Here is a 5,824-nt window from a genome sequence, read left to right as displayed (position 1 = left end):
CTTCATATCGTTTAAGGCTAACCGGCTGATGACCTTCTTCAGTGCGGATGCACACGATTTGCCTGAACTCTTATGGGACTCGGTGGATTGTCTACCGCGAGTAATGGGTATAATGGCAGGGGCACTACGAATGTAGTGTGTGGACTACAAGCTGAGAATGTGGGTCTCACAGCGGGAGTGCCGGCGATAAATCCTTGTAGTCGCACTATCCTCTGTGCCCTCGGTGGCTCAGATGGACAGAGCGTCTGCCCTGTAAGCAGGAGATCCCGGGTTCGAGTCCTGGTCGAGGCACACATTTTCAACTATTCCCGTTGATGTATATCAACGTCCGTGTGCACCAAATGGTCTTGGTTTAATTGCAATTTCATTCTATAGAGCTTCACGGTCACCAATAGCATCTGTTCTTTCGGACATGTCATCTTCATATCAGTTACATTATGTCGGCGATTGCTGCACAAACACTGTCTCCACCTGCGTGTACACCATAATTACTCTACCACGCAAACATTGGGTTTACACTCATCCTTAATGACACGTTCCAGTGGTGGTCCACTGTGGGCCGAACCGCACAATAACCCTGGGTTCGGTGTGTGGCGGCGGTGGGGTGAGTGGACTATTGCAGCCTGTTGTGGGGTTGTGAACCTCTGAGGGCTACGGCGGGGACGAAGTCTCTCTGTCGTTTCTAGGTCCCCAGTTCAGTACATACAACCGTACTTGTTACTTGACATGTTAAGATGAGTACCAAATTTTGTATGTGGATTCTATTAAAAGGAGCTAATTATGATGGTTACAGCAGTTGTTTCTGTTCTGTTTAGCCTCACAATGAAATTAAGGGTGGAAACCAATTATAACCGACTTTTGACCACAACAGGTGGATGGTCAAACTGCAAGTAATCAGATACGAGCTAGCATGTGCCCATGTTTCTTTTATTAATCTACCTCTTTGTCGTCTGTTGTTAGATAGGATTTTCAAGGTAGTTGGATAAGGAAGGAAAAAGAAGAATGCAGAGCTAGATTACTAGAATGCAATCCTAAAGAATTCTTTGTTATAGGCTGGTTATATTTGCAAACATTTAGGAAGTGGCAAAAGCGAATCAACAATTTAGAAAAGTAAAAAGATGAAAGAGGGATCTGAGAGGTGTCTGTCACCGTTTGTGGTGTAAATCTTCGATGCCTCTCGAAACACCTGACACTTAGGCTACGTTAGTTACGGAAGCTCTCACCATATGGACGGCAACGATTTTCCTATGTTCGAATTCAATTAGCTCTGACGTAATGTACTCATAACTACACAGAACACTGTCCTGACTAGGACTTACACCTGTAACGTATTGAGGACACTGCACGGTTGTCGTTCACGGTCAAATACAACAGCATAACCTGCAGGCTTGGTCAGGATCTGCTTTTATATTCAAGCACGCATTTTTCGCCTTGTTTCCATATTTTTGTCCTACCTCTATACGTCGTAAGGTAATACAATACCAAATTTTTCTAACCATATTTATTATTTTATTTAGAGTTATTCCCGTAACTTACCGAACTTGTGTATTTGTAATACCGCTATACATTTAAACCTAAATCTGCATAAATACTTCGCAGTACGCTACACAGAGAGTGCCAAAGGCATTTTGTGCCAATGTTACCAATTTTATGCCCTATTCTACTAACATATCGAACGACAGAAAAATAACTCTTCCAAGTTCTGTCGTATGCGACGTAATCTTTTCAATACTCTTCTTATTTTTACTTCTTGAGATATAAGAAGGAAACACTTTAACAGTTGCACCGTCTTCTTCAAGTACCGATTGACTAATTTCTCCAAGCAAAGTCTTGCAGATAAACGTTATTTTTTCCAAGGATTTCATTTAAGTTCCCTGAATATATGGTGCAGTTCTATATTTGTTGCATTGAGGTGTTACTGTCGCAACAGAGCCTCTACGTATTAATTCGATGTCAGTTCACACGTGTACTTGATAAAACTTCCTTAGTGCTGGTGGAATACTTCAGAATTAGTTGGGCTAGTGTCTTGAATGCTGTTTAGTTTGTTTCACAGATCTCTCCCAACCAAACGAAGTCTTCCATTCCATCTTGCCTACTACTATCGCCCCATTCCATTCTGCCCTACATATTTAAACCATATGACAATTTCCAAACCTTTACCGCTATCCTTGTAATCGGATCTTATAGGATTCTTTCGCTTAGTTACGAGAATTACCTCGAAGTTATCTAAAATGGTAAAAAGCTGCAAGATGATGTTTTTCCCGATTCGGTACGCCTTTCCTACTGATGACACAGTGACGATGCTTTACTGAAGACGACAGCATCTTCAGCAAACAATCTGACTGTCTGATACATCGTTCATGTTTATTACACATGTTAGCGGCTTATCGCCCTCCTAATAAGAGTACACAATGTTACTTTGGTTTCTGTGAAACATTCACTATGCAGTGTAACGTACTAAACTCTGTTGGTAAAAAATTCATGGGGTGTGTCACATATAAGTGAAGTTACTTTGCGGTCGTATCTTCACTGTCAGTCGACAGTGTGACATAGTGTCGAGCGACTTTCAGAAAAGAGGAAGTCACTTGCGAGTGCTTTTTGCAAAATAACATCTGTGAATAAAGTGAGCTGCGGGTCAGTGGTGCATAAGTGTAAAAGGAATTGTGCTAACATTTTTTTTAAATATGCAATTGTATAATACGCTAGTTGCAAAATTTGACTCAAAATTCGTGAGGATGTAATTGTACAATGTGTTTTTTCTTTTTGCTCTCCTTTGTTATTTTGAATACATTACAGTTTCCAGAAACAACGCAGAGAAGTCAATAATAAAGCCGGCTGGAGTGGGCGTGCGGTTCTAGGCGCTACAGTCTGGAGCCGAGAGACCGCTACGGTCGCAGGTTCGAATCCTGCCTCGGGCATGGATGTGTGTGATGTACTTAAGTTAGTTAGGTTTAATTAGTTCTAAGTTCTAGGCGACTGATGACCTCAGAAGTTAAGTCGCATAGTGCTCAGAGCCATTTGAACCATTTGAACCAATAATAAAGCAAAATGCATAAATGTTTTGTGAGATGTTGCGGCCATTTTAAAGTACCAAAGCTGATACTAGTCTTGACCACTGTAGTTATTAATTTTATATTGCCTTGCGCGATTTGGCCTTACGCCATTCTCAAAGGCTGTACAAGAGACATGCGTGAAATCGTGACAGTGAAAAAATAATAGTATAATTACATGAAACGTACATCGTAAAAACGAAAAATGAAGCACTCAACGAAAAAAAAAATTATAAAATGCTTTTAACGCATATCTTAAAAAGGAAGAGAGGTAGAACTCAACAAGAGATCTCTAGCACATTATTAGGAGAAACGAAATTGTATTTCTCGACCATGTGTACGAAGTATCTGGTCTACGTCTCTTGATGACATTTGAGTGCAAACTCATTCTCCACATAGAAGTATAAGGTGAAGAAGACCGCCGAATGGCAGAATTATACGGCCTTTATGAAAATTATGTGTTTTGATATACCGAAGTACTGATGCAGTTGATTGATAGAATGTAGTTTTAAATGACTAATAATACAGTATTCTGTTACACCTATTACATCACCCTGTTCGTTATCTAACAATTATCCATCTGGTGCAAGGAAACTGGCGAAAATTATCACTACAAGATGGTTTCACTGTATAAAAACGTAATAAATTGTACGAACATCTAGTTGTTCAATAAAATAATGATGTATATACAAGGCTTTAAAATCTGTATATTGGTGTTTCAGCTCTAAGGTTTACAAAGTTACACATAACGTGACAGGAAGCGTATGTAGTATGTAACAGTCTTGCAGAGACACGCACCAGTGTATGAAATAAAATAAAAAATGCAATATATATAAGGATTGGAATGCAAAAGACGAATGTGTATGTAATATACAGCTCGAGATAAATAGTGAAAAATTAACATGATAAATCTTGTGATCATGAGGATTGTGCGAACTACTACTCAGACGTTGTGAGCTCAATACACGATAAACCATGTTAATGGTTTGTAAAAGTAGGATACAACAGAAAAGGCATAGTGACAATATGCTGTGGCATATAAAGTCTGGGGGCTGCACAAAGGAAAGTGTTAGAAGTTTTTATTTATTTTTATTATTTCTTAAGTACTGTCCGTATCAAGTAATAAATAATATGGTCGTTGTCTTACGGAAGTTAACCCTGAAATGGTAACAGGATAGAAGCGACTATGTTTAGATATTACTTCGTATAAAAATAAGAAATGGAGAGTAAAGGCATTATAAGAAATGATGCAATTCTATTCGTTTCGTAACGTGGATCTCATTTGGACAATTTTCCAATCAAGAAGATGACATTTATTTCTCTTATGCGAAGATATTTAATTATGTTAGATTGGTGAATATCTTTCTAGCGTTTTGTCATGCATGTTGCTATTCAGGCTACTATGCGTTTATTATAGATGGTTTTTTTATTTCTAGTTCATTGTTGCCGTTTGAATTTACATATAGTTATTTTATCATTTGGAAACACTGAGTGGAGTTGTGGACGCTAGAAAATGGAGTGCCAAGTGGAGAAATCGGAACATTTCCAACATATTCATCTGCCTGAGTTCAATAGAGGGGTTGACAGCAATGGAGGCAGTCAGAAACGTTTGCACACTGTATGAGAATAATGCCGTTGGACACAGCAGCCGCGCGGGATTAGCCGAGCGGTCTAGGCTGCTGCAGTCATGGACTGTGCGGCTGATCCCGACGGAGGTTCGAGTCCTCCCTCGGACATGCGTGTGTGTGTTTGTCCTTAGGGTAATTTAGGTTAAGTAGTATGTAAGCTTACGGACTGATGACCTTAGCAGTTAAGTCCCATAAGATTTCACACGTATTTGAACATTTTTGGACACAGCACGCCAAGAAATTATTTTTGTCGTTTTAAAGAGGATCTTATTGACATTAATGACTCTCCACGTTCAGGAGCACCTTCGGGGTTTGATGAAGATCGTTTAAACGCATTAATCTACAATAATCCACCTGGCAAATGTGATCATTCCACCCTCGTGCGACATGTGCATACCATGAGGAAGGTTCAAAAATACAGGAGTTGGGGATGGGAAGGCATTTCACACCCACTTTAGTCACCTGATCTTGCCCCCTCATATTTTCCATTTTTACACTTTCAATCGAACAGTCTTCAAGGAACTTCCGTTCCGTATGCAAATGCGCTGCAAATATGACTCGAGAGTTCTTCGCCTCAAAACCATGTGATTTCTACAGTCACGGAATCGAAAAGTTACTCTAGCATTGGCAGACTGTTGTAAATAGTGAAGGTAAATACATTATTGATGACTAAGATCTGTGTTATGTACGTCTGTAGTGTTCAGTAAACTTATGGAAAAAAATGCTAAGAACTTATGCACCGAGCTAATAATTTATACGTCGCTTATGTTCACTTTTAAGTTCCTGAATTGAAGTTTACAAGAAGAACAATGGAAAGTACAAAGCCAAATCGATGGCGAAGCGCATATTACACAAAAAAGTATTTATGTGCCAGACTAAAACCCAAAGTTTTCGGGTTCGGTCCTCGGTCAGTCCTGGGATTCTTACCAGTCACTTATCACTTCAAAAATGGCTCTCAGCACTATGGGACTTAACATCTATGGTCATCAGTCCCCTATAACTTAGAACTATTTAAACCTAACTATCCTAAGGACATCACACAACACCCAGTCATCACGAGGCAGAGAAAATCCCTGACCCCGCCGGGAATCGAACCCGGGAACCCGGGCGCGGAAAGCGAGAACGCTACCGCACGACCACGAGCTG

General features: G+C 40.0%; 1 non-coding gene across 1 annotated transcript; it reads left to right on the top strand.

The window, feature by feature from the left end:
* Window positions 1-216: 216 nt before the first annotated feature.
* On the top strand, window positions 217-291 carry Trnat-ugu. Its single transcript has one exon. It is a non-coding gene; the product is annotated as a tRNA-Thr (tRNA).
* Window positions 292-5,824: the final 5,533 nt, after the last annotated feature.

Source organism: Schistocerca piceifrons, chromosome 3 (assembly GCF_021461385.2).
Source record: "Schistocerca piceifrons isolate TAMUIC-IGC-003096 chromosome 3, iqSchPice1.1, whole genome shotgun sequence".
Taxonomy (NCBI): domain Eukaryota; kingdom Metazoa; phylum Arthropoda; class Insecta; order Orthoptera; family Acrididae; genus Schistocerca; species Schistocerca piceifrons.
Note: the sequence above shows the minus strand (reverse complement) of the source record. Positions and strands in the feature narration are given on the sequence as shown.